The sequence below is a fragment of the Lathyrus oleraceus genome, chromosome 5, assembly GCF_024323335.1.
Source record: "Lathyrus oleraceus cultivar Zhongwan6 chromosome 5, CAAS_Psat_ZW6_1.0, whole genome shotgun sequence".
NCBI classification, from domain to species: Eukaryota; Viridiplantae; Streptophyta; class Magnoliopsida; order Fabales; family Fabaceae; genus Lathyrus; species Lathyrus oleraceus.
The window spans coordinates 577,345,738-577,373,504 of NC_066583.1; the positions used below are offsets into that span (position 1 = coordinate 577,345,738).

Below are 27,767 nucleotides of genomic sequence, written 5' to 3' on the forward strand. Positions count from 1 at the left end.
TGAGGATATAACTTAATGGGGAAAACCATCCCAATATATGTGTTGGGAAGGAACAAAAACAATTAAAATCCACGAGGATATAACCCGGTGGGGAATATGGAAGAAAGGATAGACGCTTTCTGCTTATGGAGCTGACTCTATATGGAGAGATCAGACACACACATCTGCTCGGGGAAGTATATCACCAAATAGCAGGAGACAACAAACAACGATATATGGCAAAGAATGCAAGATGAATATCTGAATGTTATAATTATGCATGAATATGCGTGGTTTATGTATGATGTATGCTGACAGACAGACATATCTAACACAACCAGGTCCAGGAATCAACCACCCGGTACTACATCTCAAGAGAGAAGCCAAGTTCACCGGGGAGTATCCAATCTGCTGGGGATCAGAGATACCAAGAAGCAAAGAACTCTGCAGGGGATGAATCATCAATCATTCCAGTTGGGGACGAGAGTTATCACAGACAAGGTCCACCATACAAACAACTCTACTGGGGAATCTATCCGAGGAGATAAAGGATTTTTCGGGATCAACCACCAAATACTGCTCTTGCCCAAAGAGATCCAAGCTGCTGAGGAAGAAAGATTGCTACTCTGCTGAAGGGAAGACAGGTGACTCTCAACAAGCAATCCATTTGGTAGGATAAACCACAAAAGGTTCCGGAGGGAGGAGATATAGTCATGCCAGGAATATGGACAAAAATCTTACCCTGTTGGGGATCGTACCACCCTTGGGATAGCACTGAGGATCTCATAAGTATCCTTTCGTCATTGTGAATGTTCACTTTGCTTAAAAACAAATTATAAAAAATTTGATCGTTTAAAACAATGATATTTTCTTAATCAAAACATGCAAAACATTTGTTGAATAGAAACAGATAAGAGTGCCAATAATTGGATAAAAGGCTCAAATTTATTTGATAGAATGGTAGTCTGCGAATGGCAAGACTCCATAGATCTTTACAAATTTGAAATTGGTGATATATATTGGAAAAGGGCTACATTGAACATAATGACCATTTCTCCACCAATTCTGAATCCGATGTATTTGAAGCTTTGGTTGATAATGAGCAAGAATCTCTGACGGATGACAGTTGTGGAACAAAGTCTTGTCGGGATGCAGTTACTTGCCAAGTCCCTAATTTTTGCCTAGATTGCCCCAGGATGAGGTACTCAATCTAGCGGGATACATATATCATTATTATATATTTTTTGTGTCTCTAACTTTTGCCTGGATCGCCCTTTCGGGTTTTCAATCCACCGAGACGCTCATTTTTGCCTAAGCCGCCCTTTCGGGTTTTCAACTTGGTGAGCTATTCAGTTTTTATATTTTTTTTAGGCGAAGTATTTCTTGACTGCATCTGAATTCACAGGACGAGTGAAATCCTCCCCATCCATAGTTGTAAGTATCAAAGCACCGCCTGAAAAGGCTCTCTTAACAACATACGGACCCTCATAGTTCAGAGTCCACTTGCCCCTGGAATCGGGCGTGAAAGACAAGACTTTCTTGAGCACAAGGTCACCTTCTCGGAACACACGAGGCTTGACCTTCTTATCAAAAGCTTTCTTCATTCTCTGCTGATATAACTGACCATGGCACATGGCAGTCAATCTCTTCTCTTCAATCAAGTTTAGCTAGTCATAACGACTCTGAAGCCATTCAGCATCAGTCAACTTGGCCTCCATCAAGACTCTCATTGATGGGATCTCCACCTCTACTGGGAGTACAACCTTCATGCCATAAACAAGAGAGAAAGGGGTTGCCCCTGTTGAAGTGCGGACAGATGTACGATATCCGTGCAAAGCAAATGGTAGCATCTCATGCCAATCTTTGTACGTAACAACCATCTTCTGGATAATTTTCTTAATGTTCTTATTAGCAGCTTCAACAGCCCCATTCATCTTGGGTCTGTACAGAGAAGAATTATGATGTGCAATCTTGAATTCACTACACAGCTCTTTCATCATCTTGTTATTCAAGTTAGATCCATTATCAGTAATGATCTTATTTGGCACACCATATCGGCATATGAGTTGATTCTTGATAAACTTCACGACCATCTGCCTGGTCACATTTGCATACGACGCCGCTTCAACCCACTTGGTGAAGTAATCAATTGCTACAAGAATAAATCTGTGTCCATTGGACGCTTTCGGCTCTATCATGCCAATCATGTCAATTCCCCACATGGAGAAAGGCCATGGTGATGAGATCACATTCAAAAGTGTCGGGGGAATATGAATCTTATCAGCATAAATCTGACACTTGTGGCATTTCTTCATGAATTTGCAGCAGTCAGACTCCATTGTCAGCCAATAGTAGCCTGCTCTCAACATCTTTCTAGCCATGGCATGTCCATTGGAATGAGTACCAAATGAACCCTCATGGACCTCAGTCATCAACAGGTCTGCTTCGTGTCTATCCACGCATCTGAGCAGAACCATGTCAAAATTTCTTTTGTAAAGCACTTCGCCATTGAGGTAGAAACTGCCTGGCAATCTCCTCAAAGTCTTCCTATCTTTTATAGATGCCCCAGGCGGGTAAATCTGGCTCTGAAGGAAACACTTGATATCATAATACCACAGCTTATCATCTTTTACTTCTTCTACTGCAAATACATGAGCTGGCCTATCCAAGCGCATCACGGTAATATTGGGAACGTCATTCCAAAGTCTGACCACAATCATTGAAGCAAGTGTAGTAAGGGCATCTGCCATCCGATTCTCATCTCAAGAAATATGATGGAAGTAAACCTCAGTAAAGAACGTTGAAATCCTCCTCGCATAATCCCTGTATGGAATGAGGCCAGGCTGATTCGTTTCCCACTCACCCTTAATCTGATTAACAACGAGGGCCGAATCACCATATACATCAAGATGCTTGATTCTAAGATCAATGCATTCCTCCAATCCCATAATACAGGCCTCATACTCAGCCATATTATTCGTGCATTTGAAAGTTAGCCTTGCTGTAAAAGGAATATGTGTGCCCTGAGGAGTAATAATCACTGCCCCAATACCATTTCCATACTGATTTACAGCGCCATCAAACAACATACTCCATCTGGAACCAGGCTCTGGCCCTTCATCGAGTGTGGGCTCATCACAATATTTAATTTTCAAATACAGGATTTCCTCATCTGGGAAGTCATACTGAACTGACTGATAATCTTCAATCGGCTGATATGCCAAGTGGTCAGCCAGAATACTACCTTTAATAGCTTTCTGAGCTCGATACTCAATATCATACTCAGACAACAACATCTGCCAACGGGCAATCCTCCCTGTTAAAGCAGGCTTCTCGAAGATGTACTTGATTGGATCCATTCTGGATATCAACCAAGTCGTATGATTTATCATATACTGGCGTAAGCGCTTAGCAACCCAAGCTAGAGCACATCATGTCTTCTCAAGCATTGAGTATCGAGACTCACAATCAGTGAACTTCTTACTCAGGTAGTAAATAGCATACTCTTTCTTCCCAGATTCGTCCTGCTGACCAAGGACACAACCCATCGAGTCTTCAAGAACAGTCAGATACATAATCAAAGGTCTTCCCTCCATGGGCGGAGACAGGATTGGAGGTTCAGACAGATACTCTTTAATACTGTCAAAGGCTTTCTGGAAATCTTTGGTCCAATCATGAGACTGGTCTTTCCGGAGGAGCTTGAATATTGGTGCACATGTGGCAGTCATGTGGGATATGAATCTAGAAATATAATTCAAGCGGCCAAGAAAACCTCGGACTTGCTTCTCAGTTTTGGGCGCAGGCATCTCTTGTATTGCTTTGACTTTTGCAGGATCAACTTCAATACCTCTTTCACTGACGATAAAGCCTAATAACCTGCCGGAACGGACTCCAAATGTACACTTGTTGGGATTCAGACGAAGCTTATACTTCCTCAGACGCTGAAAAAGCTTCAACAGGTGCTCTATATGTTCAACTTCCGTTCTTGACTTAGAAATCATATCGTCAACATATACCTCAATCTCCTTGTGCATCATATCATGAAACAAGGTGGTCATAGCTCGTTGATACGTGGCTCCGGCGTTCTTCAAACCGAAGGGCATCACTCGATAACAGAATGTTCCCCAAGGTGTGATGAATGTTGTCTTCTCCATATCCTCGGGTGCCATTTTAATCTGATTATATCCGGAAAATCCATCCATAAACGAGAAGACTTTGAATTTAGTTGTATTATCTACCAACATATCAATATGTGGTAGAGGGAAATCATCTTTTGGACTAGCTTTATTCAAGTCTCTATAATCCACACACATCCGGACTTTTCCATCTTTCTTAGGCACGGGCACAATATTGGCCACCCATTGAGGATATATAGAAGTCACCAAAAACCCCGCATCAATTTGCTTCTGAACTTCCTCTTTGATCTTCACTGCCATATCAGGATGAGTTCTTCTGAGCTTCTGCTTTACAGGCATGCACTCAGGCTTTAGAGGTAGGAAATGTTGCACAATATCAGTATCTAGACCAGGCATGTCTTCATATGACCAGGCAAAGACGTCAACATATTCTCGTAGCAATTCAATCAACCCCTTCTTAACCGATTCTTCCAGAAGTGCCCCAATCTTTACCTTTCGCACACAATCTTCAGACCCCAAGTTGACTGTTTCCAGATTCTCAAGATGCGGCTGAATGATCTTCTCTTCATATTCAAGTAGTCGGGTGACCTCATCGGGAATCTCTTCAACATCATATTCCTCTGCCTCAAATACAGGGGATTCAAAATTGGGAGATGGTGTTGGGTCATTATGTTCAATGGGTTTAGAAATCAACCTGCATAATGATTTTTGGATATGAAAAGCTTTTAGAAATCAAATAAGGCAAATCATTATGCAGATGAGAAGATTGATTTTATTTTATTTTATAGGGTTTTATGTGATCACCAATTTCATGCAAAAACAAAAAGGGAAAATAAATGGGAAAAACAAACATTTAACATGAATTTATTGAATGAAAATATCATTGTATTTATGTTGCCAACAATGTTAGCACTCCTCCTTTTGGCATGGGAGAAGGGTTTTTAAACAAAGTGATTATTACGTTGACTTGTGGACAACTGTTGGAATATCCACAGCGACCCAATTGTTGCAGACCCCACCAGGGATGATGAAGTTGCTAGAATCCTTTGTATCTTCTTCTAAAACGGCAGCAGCCTCCTCATCTAGACCAGTGTGGACGAAACCTCCACTCTTGAATAACCCTTGCTTGTTGAAAGTACCAGAAGAAAAACCTATGCCAGCCCGGGACTCGTTGTCTTCTAACTCAATCATTTTTCCTAAACCAGTGGTTGCACCACGCTCAATGGCCAACTTTGCATCTTTGTAGGAAGCAAATGAAGGAGTTCTCTTCTCAATAGGCTCAGCAATAGATAAAGCTTGGAAAGGAGTTCCAACTTCAACCTCAGCATCTATATAAGAGAAGGAAGACAAATGGCTAACCAGGAGAGTCCTTTCTCCCCCTACCACCACCAGCTTCTTATTTTTCACGAATTTCAATTTCTGGTGTAGGGTGGATGTCACGGCGCCTGCCTCGTGAATCCATGGTCTACCTAAGAGATAACTATACGATGGGTGAATGTCCATAACCTGGAAGGTAATCTGGAAATCACTTGGTCCGATCTTGATTGGGAGATTAACTTCCCCAATCACAGTTTTGCGAGACTCATCGAAAGCCTTCACAACTACTCCACTCTGCCTCATGGGAGGCCCTTGATATGATAGCTTTGAGAGAGTGGACTTTGGCAATACGTTCAATGATGACCCAGTGTCCACCAGTACATTGATCATGGCGTCGTCTCTACAATCCATCGATATATGTAATGCCAAGTTGTGGTCTCTTCCCTCCTCAAGGAGATCAGAGTCACAAAAGCTCAGGTTGTTACAAGCAGTAATGTTTGCAATAATGCTATCGAATTGCTCCAAAGTGACATCGTGATCCACATATGCCACATCCAACACCTTCTGCAGAGCCTCTCGGTGTGGTTCTGAATTTAAGAGTAAGGATAACACAAATATTTTGGATGGCGTTTGTAGAAGTTGGTCTACAACATTGTACTCACTCCTTTTGATGAGTATCAGCATCTCATCACATTCTTCTTTCACATTGCCACTCGGGCCAACAGAAGTAGGAGTTTTCAGTACGGAGGAGGTCTTAACAGCAAGTGCCGGATTCGGAGAATTCACAGCGTTCCCAATCGGGCGTTCAACAAAATCAGCATTAAGTTGAGGCTTCGGCGGTGCTGAAAATACACGGTCACTACGGGTCAAACCGCTAACATCGGCAATATTCACAACAGAAGAAGAGGGCAAGGACACCTCTTTCCCATTCTCTACTGCTACGGCGTTGTAGCGATAGGGAACTGCCTTTTCAGAGGAGTAAGGCACAGGACCAGCAGGCTTAATGATCAGAGCGGGAGAAGCCTTCTGTTTGCTACCATTGTACTTGATGATAACAGGCTCGGGTATCCGGAACACTAGGGAGATCACATTGACCTCAGGCTCATTTTCATCAACATTCCTGTTTTGAAGGATCTCAATGACTCCTTCGTCCAGCATTTCCTGAACATCCTTGTGCACCTGGCAACAACCCAATCAGTTAACAGAGCAGACTCAACATCTATCATGGTCATGCTCATAATGACTATAGTCACACAACAAACGATGCATCTGGACCAGAGACTGTTGAATATGACTGACATATTTGACCTTGTATTTTCCAGGGCAACCCTGGACCATGTTGACAGATTTCCCATGCCCGGGCAATGGGTTCTTCTTCACATTAGGGCCTACGTCCTCAAAACATAGAATACCACACCTCACAAGGTCTTGAACCTTGGTCTTCAAAGGGTAACAATTCTCCACGTCGTGGCCGGGAGCACCAGAATGGTAAACACAATGTAACTCGGGCTTATACCACCACTGGGGGTTAGCAGGTATAGCCGGTGGGTCTCTCGGAGTAATAAGCTTCTTTTCTATCAAAGAGGGATATAACTCTGCGTACGTCATAGGAATAGGATCGAAGGTGACCCTTTTCCTCTCGTAACTCGTGCTGGTTTGATTACTGTTTCAAGGCTGGTAGGCCTGCTGCTGCGGTCGATGCTGTTGTTGCTGATGTTGCGGATGTGGTTGCTGATTGTTACTATGTTGTTGATACTGTTGATTGTATCTGAAAATAGGTGCTATATGAGCCACCTGGTGTTAGTTACTGGCGGGACGCACAGTCTTCCTCCTCACAGAGGGTCTTCTTGGTTTCTCATGGGAGGTCACAACATGTGTCTCTCCATCTTTCTTCTTTCCAAACGTCCCATACCGTTTGGTGGAAGAGCCTTCTTCTCTGGTCAGACGTCCTTCTCTGACCCCTTCTTCTAGACGCATCCCCATATTCACCATCTCGGTGAAGTCAGAAGGAGCGCTAGCAATCATCCGCTCATAATAAAAAGAACTTAAAGTCTTCAAAAAGATCTTAGTCATCTCTTTCTCTTCTAGCGGAGGCACGATCTGTGTTGCCACCTCTGGGCGTACTCCTTGAATGTTTCTTTATCCTTCTAGAACATGGATCTCAATTGATCTCTATCGGGAGCCATGTCCATATTGTACTTGTATTGCTTGACGAAGGCTTCACCGAGATCATAGAAGGATCGGATGTTCGCGCTGTCTAAACCCATGTACCAACGCAAAGCGGCACCGGACAGACTGTCCTGAAAGTAGTGGATGAGTAGTTGGTCATTATCGGTTTGAGTGGACATCTTCCTGGCATACATGACCAGGTGGCTGCGAGGACAAGTATTTCCTTTTTACTTTTCAAAGTCGGGGACTTTGAACTTCACATGGATCTTCACATTTGGAACCAAGCAGAGTTCGGCAGCAGACTTGCCGAAAAGATCCTTCCCTCTGAGAGTTTTCAATTCCTTGCGAAGCTCAAGAAATTGATCGTTCATAGCATCCATCTTCTCATAAACATCTGGACCCTCAGACGGCTCAGAATGATAGATGGTGTCGTCTACCCTGGGCAAAGTATGCACGACAGGAGGAGGAACGACAAGGACCGGGCTAGATGCCGGCAGAGAAGCAAAGGTAGGAACATGACCCTCAGGCATGAAATTGGGAGGCATCCCCCACGGGAATCCGGTTGGCATGGCTATTGGAACAAAGTGTGCACTGGCAGCGGGCACAGTAGAGGAGACAATCTCGGAGATAACTGTCCTCTGGGGAGGAGTTGAAGGTGTCGGAGAAGACTGGCTCTGGGCAGCCATGAGTGACTCCATTAGGGCAGTCAATCTGGCCACATCCTCTTTGATCTCGCGGTTCTCTTGCTCTAAGTGATCCATCAGTCTTGAAATGTTGGCTCTAGTGTAGTACCGGTGAGTCAGCTTGTCTTCAAAATAAATGAAGGACACAGAGTTAGACCACAGGGAAAGGGACCGGAAACAAAACCTGCTTATGCATATGATACATGCAATGCTTGTGCATATGATTTGTTTTTTTTTATTTCAAAGGAACTTTAGAGTTTTATTTGCAAATTCTGGAAATATTAAGCATTTTATCACATATGGAAATATCTCATCAAATAATATCAGGGAAGACTGAGGAAGTAGAGAAGTCCATACATCATCAGGGTCATCAATAACCTGATGCTCAAGAAACTCAATCAAGGCATCCTTCTCCTTAATCTACTGAAGCAACTCTTCACGTTCACGGATCCAGGCGCGTGAACGGTCTTCGTCTCTCAACTCCTCTACTCCTTGATTATGGAGGGTTGAAGGCCCAGCCATAATCATAGGTGTAGGTCTCGGATACTCGTAAGGCATGAGATACTCAGACGCCCTCTTCCTAACCCAAACAGTGTAAGGCTCCAAAGCGATGCAATTCTTAGGACCCAACTCTTTCCTTCCTTTCCTATGAATCTTGCGCCAAGCGCGGACCATCCTAGCTTTCAAGCCTTGGGGATATTTACCATCCTGAAAGAATACACCCTCTAACATAATGTTATTGGGTTTATCCTTTAAGGGGAACCCAAGCTGCCGACGTGCCAAGAGATATCATCATTGGAGAATTCGCCACAAGAGTCAATAATCTGCAAACCATCATACACATGGTTATACCAAGAGATATCATCATTAGTGAGGGACATAAGTCTCGTGGACCACCGTAGACATTCCTTGTTCTCCTTGAAAGCGACCGTCTGAGGTAAGTGAGAAATAAACCACTTATACAACAGAGGCAAACAACACACAATGGCACCACCACCCTTTGCATTCCTTCATATGCAAAGAGAAATAAGTATCACCCAACAGAGTCAGAACGAGATTAAGACTAGAGAAAATCCTAATAGCGTTCACATCCACAAACTTATCGATGTTGGGGAACAATACCAATCCATAGATGAGAAGTACAAATATGGCTTCAAAGGCATCCTCACTCATGGCCTTCCCATTTATAGTAGCTTGAGCAATGAGGAACTCAGAAGGGAGACCTTGAATTCCACCTTTGGTAGTCATATGAGCATCAACCAGAGATTCATCTATGTGTAACATGTCTGCTATCTCTTGAGAAGTGGGAACCCTTTCCAAGCCACTGAACGGCAACTGATCCAGAACAGATATACCCACAAGATAAGCATACTCCTCAAGTGTAGGCAAAAGCTGAAAATCCGGAAACGTGAAGCAACGGTATAAAGGATCGTAAAACTGCACCAATACACTCATCAATCCTTCATCCACATGAGTTGTCAAAAGAGAAAGAAGCTTCCCAAAACGAGCTTTGAAACCCAAGGGATCTAATACATAAGATGTCAAATTCCTTAACTCTTTCAAGTCTGGTTGTCTGAAACTGTACTTCTTTGTATTCCTTCTTTGTCTTTCCATGTCTGAAAATTTTGCAAATAGACCTCTTAAGTTCCTTGAAAATTTTCTTATTATTTTGATGATATGGATGCAAATGGGTGCATGAATGCATGAATGCAACAATCACACTCAAGGATCAAGCAAAGCACACCAAACAAAGGTCATGGGATGGATCATGTTATCCTTAATATCAATAATCCATTTTGGTGGATTATGGTTTACACCTTATCAACACCCAAGTTCCATTGATATTAAGGATTCATGAACGGATCAACCATGAATCAAGGGTTTGTTGTAAGTCACGAGCATGGAGTTAGGTTAAGAACTACCCAAAAGGGAGTGTACTAGGGTTTAAACCTGCCAAACATGTTCTACAAGAGGTTCCCATAGTCATCATCCCATCTTTCGGATATTATTGGAGAAACGACTACTCGTATTCCGAAAATATTCTCAAGAGAGACTCTTATGAGTGTAGTATCACGTAACAATCGTATCAAATCTTACACTTGAACGACTTTCGCACTACATCCTAAGAATAGGCCAAGATGGGCTTGGTAAACTAAGGTCCTTGGCTTCTAAGGTCTATATTGGAAAGAGTAATGTCTAACCACAACTTACTTGTGTGACATTATTGATCCCAACATAACCTCCACCAAGTGAATGGACTTGCAAGTCAACTTGCTAAGGAATAACTCCACACAAGTCAACAAGACTACGCCATTCTCCTATCCTAAGTGCACTCGAGTCCGAGTATAGAACTCATCTCACAAAGATCACCAAGCATACAAGGAATTAATATTCAAGCAATTCAATCATTACATACAATACAGTAATCCCAAATTGCACAAAAATATGTCACACAAAGAAAAATATACAATACAACAAATATGAAAAGTAGGCAAAACCCACTAGGCAAATTGTTTTCCCCAGCAGAGTCGCCACTTTTCTGTAGCGGGGTATTCGTTACCATTAGAGATATTAACTAAATCCAAGGTAAATCATACAAGTCGAGTCGCCACCGCACTTCTATTTATCCAAAGGAATGGTTAGAAAGCGAACAAAAACCTAAAAGTTTTATCGAATAAAAAACTAGTAAAAATGTCAGAGATCTGGGTAAGGGGGTTGGTTATGCAATGGGAAGGTGTTAGGCACCCAAAACATCCTAGGTACTCCTAGGGAGCCCTTTTCACATTTGTTGCAAAGGTTGTTGTTTTTTTTTGTTGAAAATTTATTTGTGCAAACATGATTGAAGGGATGAGAAAAGCGTGTATGTTTATCTAATGTACTACTTACTAAAAGAAGGGTCAAAAGAAAATGACTCGCACGGACGTCGCATCCACTGCATACGTATCTCATTTGAATCTGAGAATCAGAGTCTTTGTAGCTCGGCTACCTATGGGTTAAAGAGGAGTGTGCTCGCTAAGACATCGCGTCTTATGCCTACGTATCTCATCTGGGATGAAAATCAGAGCAAAACGTAGTTCGACCACCTATGGGGTAAGGGTTGTGTTTTGGGGTGAACGACGTTACTACGCAATCTACCGGATGCTCGACCTTTGGAGACTTACTCGTCTGTAGTAGAAGGAGATAACATGTTCTTAGGAGAAGAAAAATCAATGAGTTTGGGGTGTTTAGGGATGCTTATGCAAAAAGGCAGTCCTGGATGAAGGAACCGCGCTACCTTAAATGACATGCCACGAGAGGCTATACGAAACCTAAGAAATCGGTAACATGCGGGAAAAGTAAAGGGATCGAGAGATCTACCATACGGATAAAGATCCGAAGTAACAACAATTAAAGAGATAAGAAACCCAGAGATCTCTCAAGCTAGCACCATCAAAGAAAGTGAGTCAGTACAGGTAATCCGAATAAACCTCCAGGTGGTATCCCATAAATAAAGTGGAACACCAGGCAAGCCATCTCTGCAAGAGTCATATGAGCCCTCACAAAACAAAACTCAACAAACAGGTTAGAGAAACAAGATAGGGTAATCAAGAGTTGCCCCCAAATCAAAATGTAACCACATGAATCATGCCATTAAAATTCACAAAAAGCTCACAAAAAGCAACCAAGGGTAGGAGGCCTAAACCTCTTGTCAAACACATGCATTAAAAGGGTATCAAATTCACCCATAATACCTCATACATTCAGAGCATTCAAATTAAAAGCATAGAGTAATGGGGATAAGGGCAAACCTGATTGGAGAGATCGATGAAATTGAATGGCACGGTTGGGTTTGCAAAGCACTCTTAGGGTTTATATGAGAGGGAATTGGTTCTTTGTCGGTGAGTTCCCTTCAGTCTCTAGAGGTTGCCCTGAACTCTGTTAGCTCTTCTCTCACTATCTTTTTCCCTGCCAGGGTAATAGGAATAGAATGGCCTTTTGTTTCACTGAAACTCTGAATGTATAACCTGATTTTTGTGGACCTGTGGGCTCAAATGAGAGAGGCCCAAGTCCAAAATTTTTCTGTTATATTTTATTTATTTATTTATTTATTTATTTATTTTGTTTTTTTTAACACGTGGGCTTCGCCTAGCGAGCATGACAGTTCAAGAAATTCCTCTGAGCGTAGGTGATTCTGGTGGCTTTTCTTGGGACTCGCTAGGCGACCCATTCTGCTCGCCTAGCGAGCATGACAGCTCATGAACAAACTTTTGCTCCTTCAAGATTAACGTTTTGACTGACGAATAGACCCCATTTGAACCTGTTGGAAGTATCTCAAGCCATTCCCTTGTGTTGACTGATCATCTAAATAGAACCCACAAAGTGTCTTGGATGATACTCAAGCTTCAAACAAAAGATGTTAGTGACACATTTTTGTGCTTTTGGTTAGTAAACAAAAGTAAGAGAAACAATGATGTATAATTCAAGCATGCTTGGTGATCTCAAACCAATCACAAGGAGTCCCACCCAAAGGCAAAGGGAACCAAGATGCTAAAGATCCTTGAGGCAATGCAAATGCAATGTTATGATGCCATGAGGGATCTTAGGGTCAAAATTGGGGTCTTACAGCCCAAAATAAACTCATTTCTCAACAAGTTGAACTCTTAACTCAACAAATAAAAGAGTTGAGAGAGCCTTCAAAAGCTAAACAAATAGCTTGTTGTGAGCTTTGCAAGGGTGATCATAACACCTGGTTTTGTCCACCTCCCGGGTTCGAAGAAGTGAATTACATGGCGAACCAACGAGACTACCAACTGAGGCAACAACAACAACAACCGTATCAACAACATCCTTAAAATCAACAACAACACTTTCAAGGGAATCAAGGGTTCCAACCAAGGGCTAACTATTACCATAACCAAGGTTATGGGGGTGGTACTTCTAACCGTCAAAACCCTCCCCAAAATCCTTACCAACCTCAACAACCGTCGGTCGTGACTTCAAAGTTAGAAGAGACATTGACACAATTTATGCAAATGTCGATGGCTAATCAAAAGAGCGACAATGCGGCAATCAAAAATCTTGAAACTCAAGTCGGTCAACTTGCTAAACAACTAGCGGAACAACAACCCGGACCATCTTTTTCGGCGAACACGCAAATGAATCCAAAAGAGCATTGTAAAGCGATAACGACGAGAAGTGGAAGGGAGTTGATTAGTGAGAGTAAAAAAAGTGATGAGAGTGAAAAAAGAGAGGATGAAAAAAAAGATGAGGAGAAAATAATAGAGGAGAGCATTGATGGTGAAGTTGGGGAGTGGAGTGAGGAAGAAGTTGAAACGGACGAAAAAAATTGTGAAGTAGAAAATAAAGAAAGTGTGGAAGTCGAAAAAAATAAGAGTGATAAAGTGAAGGTGGAGGAAGTAAAAAAGAAAAGAGAGAGGAATTCTAGAGCTTCTAGAGGAAAGGAGGTAGTGAGCGCTACTCCAATCCAAAACCTTCCGTATCCACATGCTCCATCTAAGAGGGAGAATGAACGGTATTACGCCCGGTTCATGGATATATTCAAACAACTGAAAGTGAACATTCTGTTTGCCGCTGCATTGGAGCAAATGCCTAAGTATGCAAAATTCATGAAAGACATACTTACTAAAAAGCGGAGGTACACGGAACCAGAGACAATCTTGCTTGATGCACGATGTAGTGCCATCATTCAAAAAACTCTCCCAAGAAAGGAATCCGATCCGGGCCGAGTCGCTTTACCGGTAACCATTGGAGACACCTACACGGGTAATGGCTTGATTGACTTGGGATCTAGCATCAATTTAATTCCCCTATCCATTGTTAAAAGATTGGGAAATGTTGAGATCAAATCTACAAAGATGACTTTACAACTAGCTGATAAGTCTACCACTTCACCATATGGAGTTGCTCAAGACATGTTAGTGAAGGTGGACAAATTCTTCTTCCCGGTTGATTTCATTGTGATTGATATGGAAGAGGATGACGATGCTCCGCTTATTCTTGGCCGACCATTCATGAAAACCGCACGCATGATGATTGATGTTGACAACGGTTTGATGAAAATAAGGGTCCAAAATGAAGAGGTAGCCTTCAATCTTTTTGAAGCCAAAAAGCATCCTAATGAGAAGCATGATTCTTTTCGAATCGATGCCACCAAGGAGAAACTAGTGGAGGTCGCAAACCAGGTTCATGTTTCTAATCCTTCAGAAAGATCTCTTATCGGAGTCTACAAAGTTTCAACCAAAAATAAAGGAAAAGAGATGGAAGCATTGTTGCATGAATTAGAGTCTTGTGGAGAACTTGTTTATCATGAAGAGACAAGCGAAGGCTTGGATATGACAAAGAAAGTGGAGGAGCCAAAACTAGAGCCACATTTGAAGTATGTGTTCCTTGGTGATAACTGTACTAAACCGGTAATCATTAGCAACACTTTATCCACAAAAGAGGAGAATCAATTGATACGAGTGCTGAAAAAGAAGGACGTTGTCAAACTAGTAGAGACCAGGATGAATTGTTCTATCTCTTATGGTGAATGGGTGAGTGTTGTGCAAGTAGTTCCGAAAAAGGGTGGTATCAGATTTTATCGAAGGTTCGTCAAGAACCTCTTGAAGACAACAAAGCCCTTGAGGAAGTTGCTCAACAAAGGCAGATCATGAAGACCGTCGAACCGTCGAGCTTATCCGACATTAAACAAGCGCTTGTTGGGAGGCACCCAAACATTGTAAGTATTTACAGCTTTCTGTTGTGTGGAATTGATGTTCAAATTGTTGGAAACTTGCTGAGATGTGCTTTGCATGCTGTTTTGAAAAAACAAAATACTGTCATGCTCGCTAGCTGCTCGCTAGGCGAAGGCAGTATCGAGCTGATTCGCTAGCTGCTCGTTGGGCAAAGCAGTAGCGAGCGCTGCGTGGCAGGAACCCATTTAATTTTCAGCAAGCCACTCATTTGGGCCCAAAAACCATTTTTAATTATTTTAGTCTGAACCTCACGAACTCACAACTACTCTCACACTTTTCACTCCCGACTCAGCGCACCATGATTGATATTCACGATTCTATGCAGTTGTTACAGTTGCAGGTACGTGACCCTTCCGGAGAGCATCCGATGATGACGCGTGAGCAGTTCCTGCAGCACGCTAGCTGGCCTGTGGACAGGCCTGTTTTCGAAGAGGGGGCGGGTGTTGGTGCTTCTAGTGCTGATACTTCTGGTGGTGCTGATGATGATGATGGTGATGATGAGGATGGTACCGGTTCTGAGGCCGGTAGTGATGAGAGTTCTGAGTCCTATAAGGACTAAGTTTTTATTTATGTTATGTATTATTTTCTTTGTATTTTTAGATATTTGGTTATGTACTTTTGGGGTGTTTTGTCCCCCGCGCACATTTTCAACATTTTGAAGTAATGGTTATTATTTATGTTTTAAATTATTGTGTTTGGTTTAAATTTCTTTTGTTTTAATAAATTTTTGGTTGTTGAGTGTCAAACCTTCTAGATTGGTTGCTCCTCAAAGAAGTATCCAATGAAGGTGCATCCGAGCTTGGATGGCAATGATAAAAATAAACAAGCGAATAATGCTAAGGTACATGGTTACCTCCGGTTAGAATTTTAGAATGCATTAAGAACTTTACCCTTTTCGTAATTGAATATTGTTCTTTTTGCAACATAATTGAATGAATGATTCACTTAGGACTTAGAACCACAAATTGTGAGGAAACCTCCATTGTACACTAAAATGTTGGATTCTAATAAACTTTATTGATTCATTTGATTCATGCTTTGTCTTTTATTATTGTGAATTTGTGGAAGCAATTAGAAATGATCAAGGCGCTTGTTTTCTTTCGAGCACAACCAGTTCCAAATACAACTTACCCGTGAGCAGAGAGAGTATTCGTGAACCCCTTTGAGCTTAAACAGTTTAATCTCTGCTTGAAATAAGGCGAGATGTCAAAATCTTTTTTCTTGAAACCCTGAAATTTTTGATAATTGTTCTTTTGCCGTAGGAAGTCAAGAGCATTCACTTAGGGTGAGTAAAAGATAAGTTGGGGAGAACGAAAATGAGAATCGGTAAGTACCACAACTCTTGAATAACCGAGCAAGCATTGAAAAAAAGAAAAAGAAAAGAGAAACATCTGTTTGTGTATACAATGTGAAAAGAAAAAGAAAAAAAATAGGAAAATGAAAATGAATGCTTGCTTGGAAGAAAAATAATGAAAAACAAAATTGAGTTGTGAAATAAGAGTTGTGAGGTTTCAAATGAGAAACAAGTGGAACGAAGTTGAGATGTGTAAATAGCTTGTACAGTGAATGTCTCTTTTGCATCGACAATTTCGTTTTCAAGGCCTTAGATATGACCCTTGTTTCTAAACCTAACCACGCTACAACCGGAAAGACCTTAGTGATCTTCGTGCTTCCGCATTTCCATTTATAATTGTTAGACATTGTATGAATTGAATTGATTTCTGCATTGTTTGTTGGAGAGTGAAATTGTCCCCGCGGTTGCAAACGCGTAATTTCTTCAATCCTTATTCGAAGAGGAGAGATAGGGTGATTCATTCAAGATAACATTGTTGTGGATTGTTACATGTTTTGCATTGCTATAAGGCTTTAGTTCTTGTGTATTATGTTATTCTAACCATTGAGAACTTGTGTCTAGTTGATTCTCTTGTGTTTGAGCCGTTTTATCCAATTTTGGAGAAACCTTTTTCTTTAAGCAAATCCTCTTGTCCTTCAAGAGGCATACTTTGCTTGAGGGCAAGCAAGAATCTAGTTGGGGAGAGTTGTTAGATGCCCAAAAGTGCTTATTTGAGCTATCAAATGTGGGCATCTTTCACTACTTTTTATCGAGAAAGTGTTCGAAACTGCCCTTGCTTTTGATGATTTGCAATACAATGTGAAATGATCTTGGTACCTTTAATTTGTATGTTATTGTGCAGTAATTAGGCATGAAAGAATAGAAAATCAAAGACACAAGAAAGTTAGCAAAGGAATCAAGAAAGGAAGCATTCATCAGCATGCTCGCTAGGCGAGTGATGTAGCGAAGTGCTCGCTAGGCGAGCTGCCAGCGAACATTCTCAGAATTTTACAGTAGCAAAATGATCAAACTCGCTGTGGCGAAGGAAGTAGTGAGCACTCCCAGACTTGGACAAAACTATAGCTAGCACTTACTCGCTAGGCGAGCCACTAGCGAGCAATTCCAATAGCAAAACATCAAAACTCGCTGGAGCGAAGGAGGAAGCGTGGGCTTCGCCTAGCGAAGGATTCTTCGCCAAGCGAACACATGCAAACAGGGCTTGGATGACTTCTCTGGGCGCAGGCACTTCTGATGGCCTATTTTGGGGCTCGCTAGGCGAACCATTCTGCTCGCCTAGCAAGCATGACAGCTCAGGAACCAGTACTATAAGTAGCAGGAGCTACTTTTTGGAAAACACAACTTTTACACTTAGATATTTTTCAGCATTTCTTGGGATCATATATTTTTGTAACCTAGAAACCCATTTTCTCATATTTCTTCATCTCTTAACAATATTTCACAAAAAGAAGGTGGATTCCCATCCAATCTCGATTCTTCGACTCAGATGTTGATCAACCTTCAACCGAAACTTGTTGTACAAGCTACCATGAAAATGAGTAGCTAAGTCCTTCATTTTGTCAAGGTTAGATGTAAATGATCATAAGCTTTGTATGTATATGGGATGATCTTCATTTGTAAACTCTTTGATGATGAATATATGGTGAAAACCTTGTTTTATTGATAACTCTTTGTGTTGGTTTATGATCGAGAGATGTTTTCCAACTCTTGACCTAGATTTTCATCCATTCTTGTTTGTTAGCTAGAGATAGTAATGAATGATTTTGTTCACCATAAAGTTGAACCAAAAAGTTGTCATTTTGATAGATTGTGTGAGAGATCAACAATGGATCAAAATGGGAAAACCCACAATGTGTGTTAGAGATAAACACATTGGGAGGACTTTGTGAAATAGTTTATCATCTAAAGGAGTTTATGAGTTTTATTGATCGAACATATGCATGCAAAGTGATCGTCGAACCCTAACTTTGACAATATTTCTCAAATCTTAAAACCAAAACTTTTACCGCACTTTCTTACTTTTTATGCAAGCTACCGTTACTAAACCAAAAAACCCCTTGTTACTACGAGTTAAGAACTTAACAACTGTCGAACGGCGGCGATATCTCACAATCCCTGTGGAGACGATAACAAAAACCCGACACTCTAACCATAATCAACACTAATACAATGTTTCAAGCAGTTGATCACATATGAAATATGAGGAACAATTTAATCTGGTCGACGACATGGTTGGCGATACCTTTGAGGTGTATGTGACATATGATGAACCTCAAGATTTTGATGGGGAACAATTTTCGAATGAGGAAGCGCAAAACTGTTATCAGTTGTTGAAAGAAATGAATATGACATTGTATGAGGGGTCGTTGGAATCAAAACTATCAATATGTGTGAGATTATTGACCGTCAACGCAAATTTGAATGTTCCTGATCAATGTTTAAAATTCTTCACAAAAATGATGTTGGACGCGACTCCTACAAGTTTTTATGATGAGAGGAAGTTGGTATCAAAGTTGGGTTTAGAAGTAAGAAATATTTATTGTTGCTTTTGTGGTTGCATGTTGTTTTATGACAATGAATTTGGTATCAATGATGGAGCGTTAGAGGAATGTAAGTTCTGTAAGAGTCCATGATATCAAATTCACAATAAAGCCATTAACTGTAGGAAAAAACGTGTAACAATGAAGTCCATATTTTATCTATCGATAATATGAATGTTAAAAAGAATGTTTTCTTCAATGCACAGTGCATGTCAAATGACATGACATCATGCAAAGAAAACAAGTTTAGAAACTATGCAACTTCCATCTGATGGTGAGGCATAAAAGCACATTGATCAAATACATCATGATTTTATTACAGAACCTAGAAATGTCAGACTCAGATTTATGTTATGATGGTTTTACTTCGTATAATCTAACGGTTAATTAGGAAAAAATATTAATTAATCATTAGATTAGATTCAATTTAAATGCTATGATTTAAAATAAATTTAAAAAACTTACTCTTAGAGTAAGTTGATCCCACTCATATATATATATATATATATATATATATATATATATATATATATATATAATTAACCTACTCACAAAATAAATTTTTAATTTACTATAATTTAATTTAATTTCAAGAATAAATTAACATTTTATTTAATTAACTATTCGAATAAATATATACTTCATAAACTCCGGCCGTCAATTTTGGTTCATCTCGAATCACATTTATTATTTCATAATTGATGATTTTATAAGATATTTCATATACACGTACATTTGTCTAAAGGCTAAACTTATGGTGACATGTGTCACTTCAACAAATTGTCTCTTATGTAGAATCTGGTGCTCATTTAGAAGAAAAAAAAGGATCAAAGGTATGAACAAGTTTCCCTATACACCTAACAGTAACCTCAACAAGTATTCCTTGTGTCGGCTATATAGTCTTTGATAAGGCACGAAAATGATTGATAACATAACATACAACTTCTAAGTTCCTAGAATTTACTTGTTTTAATTTAAATGTACAAATCATAGCTCATATTTTCAATTCATTAAGCTAATTAAGCTCAACACTTTCATATTTTCAACTTTCTAGTAACACTAGTGACTCGTGGTAGATACTTGTATTATGTTTCCCTCAACAACAATAAATATCAACAATGTTTGATAGTTACTTTCACCTATTTGTTTCCACCTGTTAGCTTGTGTTGTCTCTTCTCTTGTGTTGTCTCTTTTCTAGTTCTGGCCGATAATTTTGGCTCCATAAGTCTTTATTATTTTTGTACTAGTGTAATGTCCTCATGTAATAATTATAACATTACCTAATTGAAGGGGTAAGTTGCTGAAAGCTATTGGTATAATTATAACTTGGAAGAATTTAGTCTTGGCTTTTTGAAAAAGGATTATTGCATTTTAGTGTTGGATTGGAAAGTGGCCAGAAAGCCTATTTATATGCTAAAAGGAAAAGTGGAAGAGAAATCATGATTCTACTTTGAATATATAAAAATTAACTAGTATCAAAATTATATTTTATTCTTAATTAAATCAGTTTAGAGAATAATTTCATAATCTTAATTGTAATTTAATATTTATAATTATTGTATTCCTAATGTTTATTCCAAGGTACATCTTTCTTAAATTTACATTGAGAATATTCACTAAAACCTTTGAACTCCTTGATTATTAGTTTGATTCCTTAAGTTTTCAAATTTTTTTCTTCCTACAAGTCTGCTTTCACTCATCTGACTATCTGTTCCCTCTTCCGCCATTCTACAACTCCTCTACAAATTCAGGTTCTTAGCATTTTCACTGCTTAGGTATTCATTCAGTGTTTATGGTTAGTTTTATTATTCGTTTCATTGTTGTTTAGATCGATTATCTCATACAAATCCATAGTTTTTTGTAAAGTTCATCTTCTTCAGTTTTCATTATTTGTCCATGTGTTTCGTTTTTTTAACACTATATTATGCTAAATGGATTATCCATTTTTATTAAATTATTTGTACGTTTTCATTATAATTTATTGATGTTCAACATAATTAATGTTCCCTAACTGTATTTTTGTTGCAGTGACAATGAGTCGAAGATTAGATTACATAAAAGACATCAATGACTCAAAAGAAACATGACAACTTGCGGTTCGAATCATTGATGCATGAATCATAATCAACAGTAAGGGAATTGAGCATATGGAAAGGCTTTTAATGAATGCAGTGGTATAAAATTTAAATATTATCTTTTCATTTATATTTATGCAGTAAGTAAATAGTTGACAATGTTACACTACTTCGAATCTTTATTTAGGGTGATAGGATACAAGTTTTGATCCTAACTAGAAAGAAAGGATTAAGGAGAATATGACTTGTATAATTAATAACAATATTGTTTATGAGAATGATTTCCAGTGGAAACTTTGTGATCATTTCAAAAAAATTGTGTTTCTTGGTGGTACGACTCTTAAAGCTATTGATATTCAAAATATACCCCCATAAAAGTATTTTTTTAAAGATTTTGCTGAGATACTTGGAGGCAAATGCGAACTTAATAGACTTGAAGGTCAGATAGTTATAAAATAGTTATATTTTATGTTATAATTATACTACAATATTATAAATATATTTACCATTAATTGCGGATGCTATTGGTGTTATGCATGAGATAAACAACATCCAAGCTAACACACCAGGGCAAAAAACTTTTATGTCACTAAGGCTTAAAGACTCGAGGTAATTTATTTCTTTTAGCATTCTGCATGTTTTGTCTGCAATTTTTGTTTGTAATCCATATCCAATAAACCTACATTGAATATGTTATTTTCATGATTAAAAATAATGGTAATCTTATTAACTGCACCTTATGGAAAAACTATGGGTCTAAGTTTTTGGATTACTACAATGATGTCAATAACAGTGGCACTACTGCAATTGTTCTTACACATGCAATGATAAAGGACTATCAAGGTTTTATATGTCTGATTTTTTCCACACATATTTGAATCCATCAATCATGGCACTAGTACCATAATACTATTTTTCGTTTACAGTTTCAAACGGATGGAGTGGTTCTAAATTGCTGATTAATGAAGATATTTCAGATATTAAAGAATTTTTGTCTAAGTAATAAATATCTAATTTAAATCCATTTCAAAATACTATTATATTCTGAATACGTCTGATATTTTTGGATTGTATTTAGGAGACACTTTGTGTTACTGTAGCAACTACTTTGAAGTTTCCTGTATCAAAATATGGTTGGTTCTATTATGGATGGACACAATGTTCATTAAAAGCAACTGATCTTAACAATCCCTATTAGTGTGCATGTGGAGAAGATGTCAAACAAGTTATACCATGGTTTGATTTTTAAAGACATTTTTAATCTTTTTACTATATTTGTATCTTATGTTTTGTTAGTTGTATCACCCGATAATATTATTTGTTTGATATAAAAGGTACAAAGTAGAGATGTACGTTACTAATGGTGATTCAAAGTTTTGATTTGTGTTTTAGGATGCTGATTGTGCTGAAATTATTGAAAAGACAACTGATAATATGCTTAAGTCAATGTTAGCGGTATAAATTTACTACGTCGTATTCATTTTTAATGATATATGTGTATCTGTTTTGTTGAATGTTTTAACATTCCATTACTCGGATGGAGAAGATGATCCCATGATTTATCCTGACGAGCTTGATTTGCTTTTGGGAAAAAATATGGATTTTAGAGTTAAGGTTCAGTCAAATTTTTGCCAAGATTCAGTTTGGAAGCTTTCTTTGGATAAAGAATTTGTCAAATAAATTGAAATTGATTACATAACTGATAAGGTTTGAGTTTGTTGTAGTTATTTACATGAAATATTAATCTAAGTCAAATTCAAAACCTTACCTAATATTCATGTCAAACTGGAATAATCAGGCTCAGACTCAATCTGTAATTATGAATGCAAGCCAGGAAAATATTGACCATTATGTAGTAAGTAAACTAATTATGAAACATGCAATTTTGAGTTTGTGGTAACCTTCTCATTTTCTGACTATTTTTTATTTATTTTGAAGCAATCATTGTCTGCATGTGGAGAAAATGATTCAGATTCAAACTGTGCAGCTACTCCATCTAAGGATGTTTTTGTTGCTCAGTATGTTGAAGATGTTGATTGTGAAGTTTTTGGAGCTACGCAATTTTCAATGATCAAACCTTCGAAGAAAGTAAAGATCAAAACAAATGCTTAATTTAATATAGGGCCAGAAAGAGAAATGTATGTTTTTTCTATTCTTCTTGAACAAGGAAGTTAATTGTAGCAAGTATTCAAAAACACACTATATTTGGTATTTTTTATGATTATTATGGAATGTTTCTGATGGTTTTATTTGCACACATTCAATATGAAAATACTTATGATTATGTTAATTTTGATGGTTTGAAGGCATGTTTTATCAAGCGCCGCCCTTCTTATCAGCCTTGGTAATGTAGTAATTCAACAGTAGGTCAGAAGTCCAAAACTTATTTAACATTACCTATTACCTATCAACGTCATTTGATAACCTCTATTAATAAAAACAATGTATACCTAAATCTTCATGTGCATTACAATTTATATATCTAGCTTTAAAATATGCATTTATACTGCATAATATCCATGTATACTTCATAATGTCCGTGTAATATATGCAACTGCATCTAAGTATGTATTTCCATATATAAACAACTTAGAATGTATTGTTTTGTATATACTAAGATTCATTATTGTAGACAACAAAAATTAGTTTTTTTTAAATGCAATAGTTTTCAGTATGTTATTAATGCAATTTTCTATTTTCCTCAACTAATAATACTTTAAATAAAACCCATATCATAATTCCAGTTGATGAAAACTGCGATACCATTGGATCTTGTTTTCCACATATACATTAAACATAGTTTAAAACAAATACAATCTCAGAAAATCATTATTAGGTTGGAACCTCAAGATCCATAAGTTAATATTAAGCAATTTCAACCATTATTCAGCCACTATCATGTTTTGTTTCTATGCATGAAATTAATTATTCTTCCTTCTCAATAAAGAATATTGATTACCTATAACATGCTTAACTACCTATATGATGCTTTAAGGCTATTTAAATTTCGCATGTCATTATTATCATTAATGAAAGACTGGACAATTTATATATCACGTGGAAATCATTGAATTACTTCATTGACATTTTATTACACCGACTAATTTATAAGAAGTTTTTTTAAATATTATGCAATATTAATGTCTTACCACCAAATTTTCATGCCTTACCATATATATATATATATATATATATATATATATATATATATATATATATATATATATATATATATATATATATATATATATATATATATATATATATATATATTGAAGTTATCATTCATATTAATTATATAATGTTGAATTCATATCAAGTTTGATTTGCGTTTTGGTTTTCAACTTTTGTAGTAGAATTATGAAAAACTATTGCTGATTAGCCAATGGATAAACATAAGGTGGATGAACATTCTCACTTTAATAATATTCTGAAGAAGAAAAGAGCAAGATTAGCTAGATTGAAGTCAATGCACAAAGAAAATGCTTCACCGTCTGATATAATTCTTGATAAAGAAGTATCGCGTATAAGATTTCCACTGTCAAAAATTTCTCCAAATATTCCAAGTCACAAAAGATGTATAACAAGTTTTGTTCAACATAGTTTGTCTAACTCAGTCTTAACACCTTGCCAAGTATGACTACTAATATCATATAAAAAAGGGTATCACGCGGGAACATCAACAAACTGGGAGTCAATTTAAAAAGAAGATTTGATATTGTATTTAGTAATATAGCTTCAACATCTTCAAACATTCCCTAATTACCAAATTCATAAACCAACAAACTTTTTGAAGATAATAGTGTAGACGATCATATGAACGATGATTCTGAAGGTATATAACTATTTATCCAGTATAACCTTATGTTTTAAGCACATAAATATTTATAGTCAAGATAACATTTTTTTTAGAAGGATACCGTTCAGATATATTTTCGATTATGGATGAGGAAGACGATTATTATGAGAATGAAGATGTGCAATTGAATATGCAAACTAATGATATTTTTATAAAACTAAGTTGCTATTGAAAATGTACAGTTACAAATCCCTACGTACTGATGCTACATCCTTATTTGGATTTTAAATTTAGAAAAGTATTATGATATAGAATATCCAATCATTTGATGTCAGTATTATGGTGCAAATATGTGGTATCAAGAGAGGAAATACAAGTTTCGCGATGCGGCTAATCCTAAATTTTCCACATGCTTTGGGGAAGGAAAGGTTAAAATTCCTTTGTTAAAAACACCCCTCAGGTTTTACAGGAGTTGTAGTTTCACCAGGTTTTACGTTTACGTCTCCTGGTGCTAAAATGGACAAACGGTTTGACAATGGTAGAGGACCTCCCAATTTTCACATTCAAGGTCAATCATGTCATTGGATAGGAAGTATGTTAATGATGCCCGATCAAAATCCACGTTTTGCACAACTGTATAGTTATGATACGGAGAATGAAATTTAAAGTATAGTGAATGGAATAAGGTTTGTTGCTTTATGGAAATCTAATTATAAATATTTATTTTGCATATGTATCTATTTACACAGACCTATTCATTTTAATGCAGGACAAGAAATGGAGTTGATGTTAACATAATGAGAAAACTCTCTGAGATGTTATATGAACACAATGTTCAAGTTCAATCTTTCCGACTAGCAAGGGATACAATGTGTGAAGGAGATGTTTCTGACCTAAAAATTTGTCTAATTTCTGAGCGAAGTACTGAATAAAGGATATATAATCAACCCAATGTGTCTGAAGTAGCTGCTATTATTGTTGGAGATGTTGATACTTAAAAAAAAAAGAGACATTATAATGCAGAAACAATGTGGTTAACTTCAAAAAATAGATGAGTATCATACATATTATTTAGGATATCAGTATCCATTACTTTTCCCTTATGGTGAATATCGTTATAGACCTAATGTGAGACATCATAATAAAAGTTCTAACAATCGCCGTATTATAGACCCAACATGTTCAGAAGGTGGCAATGAAAATGTACCTTGGGAACAAGCAACAAAAAGAAATCGACTTACCATAAGAGAATGGTTTGCCTTTAGGATTCACTCCATATCAAATGAAGCACAAACAATTTTGAGATTAAGAAGGCTCTACCAACAATTTTTGGTGGATGGGTTTACCATGATGGAATTAGAAAAGCTTAGATGGTTCATAAAGAATCAATCAAAACTTAAAGTTGGAAAATATCACTATCTGACTTATGCTAGATCAAATGGCCATACACATGGTGCAAAAACAGGCAAAAGGGTTATGCTACCTTCGTCATATGTTGGTAGTCGTAGATGCATGGATCAGTTATACTTTGACGAAATGGCAACCTGCAGTTATGTTGGATTTCTCGATCTTTTCATGAAATTCACATGTAACCAAACTGGCCTAAAGTGAATTGTGTACTTGGTTCTATTAATCTAAAAGTAGCTGATCGTCCAGAACTTATTTCAAGAATATATAAAATGAAATTTTCACGAGTTATTGTTCGATATGACAAAGAAGAGTGTAATGGGGAAAGTTCTTGCATGTAAGTAAATTACCATTCGCTAAATAAATATTATCATTATTCAAATAACATTTAGTTAGTTTCATATTACTATACAATAACTAATCTGTATATTGTCGGTTAAACTTTTGTGCAGATATGTATACCATTGAGTTTCAAAAGAGAGGGTTACCCCATGCTCATATTTTAATTTTCCTTCATCCATCAAATAAATATTCAACACCAAATGATATTGATCATATCATTTCAGCTAAAATACCAAAAAAAGATACTCATGAAGAATATATAACTTGGTCAAAACTCACATGATTCATGGGCCATGTGGAAGTGGAAATTGATCTTCCTCGTGTATGAAAGATGGTAAATATTCTAAATACTTTCCTAAATATTTTTAGCATGAAACAATTGTTGATCAAGACGGGTATCTGGTTTATAGAAGAAGGGATAATGGTCACACAGTCATAAAGAATGGAATGTAAATTGATAATAGCTATGTTGTTCCATACAATTCAAAGTTGTTGTTGAAGTTTAGAACTCATATTAACATGAAAGGGTGAAATCAAAGTACATCAATAAAGTACTTATTCAATTACATCAACAAAGGCTATGGTAGAATCATTGATGCCATTATTCTGAATGAAGATGGAAATCCCGTTGAACGATAAAATATGTATTAGATCAAATAGTATATTGATTGTAGGTATGTTTCTCCAAGTGAGGCATCTTGGAGGATTTTTGCTTTCCCAATTCATTGTAGGAAACCAACAATAGAAATACTGCATTTTCATTGTGAAGGTGAAAATTCAGTATACTAAATTGACATGGATCGTATCAACAACGTATTTGGGAAATTGAGTGTTACTGAATCAATGCTTACATCATGGTTTGAAGCCAATCAGAAGTATCCCGAAGCACAATAATTAACATACATCAAATTTGTTTATGTTAAGAAAAAACCAGAGTGGAAACCCTGTCAAAAAGGTTACATAATTGGTAGGATAATATGCGTTCCTCCAACTACTAGGGAATTATACTATATCAGATTGATGCTAACACATGTTAAAGGCCCGTGCAGTTATGATGAAATACAAATTTTTAAGAACGTAAAGTACGATACATTCCAGGATGCATATTTTCCTATGGGTTTTATCGGTGATGATCGAGAATTCATATATGCTATTAATGAGGCGTACCATTAGGGTTCCAATCATTATTTGAGGTTCCTTTTTATTCATATTTTATTTTTATGTAGCATGAACAG

General features: G+C 37.6%; 1 long non-coding RNA gene across 1 annotated transcript; it reads left to right on the plus strand.

The window, feature by feature from the left end:
• The first annotated feature begins 21,524 nt into the window (after positions 1-21,524).
• Positions 21,525-23,175, plus strand: LOC127083266 (uncharacterized). The gene is made up of 3 exons (XR_007788367.1): positions 21,525-22,691; positions 22,783-22,839; positions 22,923-23,175. It is a non-coding gene; the product is annotated as an uncharacterized LOC127083266 (long non-coding RNA).
• Positions 23,176-27,767: the final 4,592 nt, after the last annotated feature.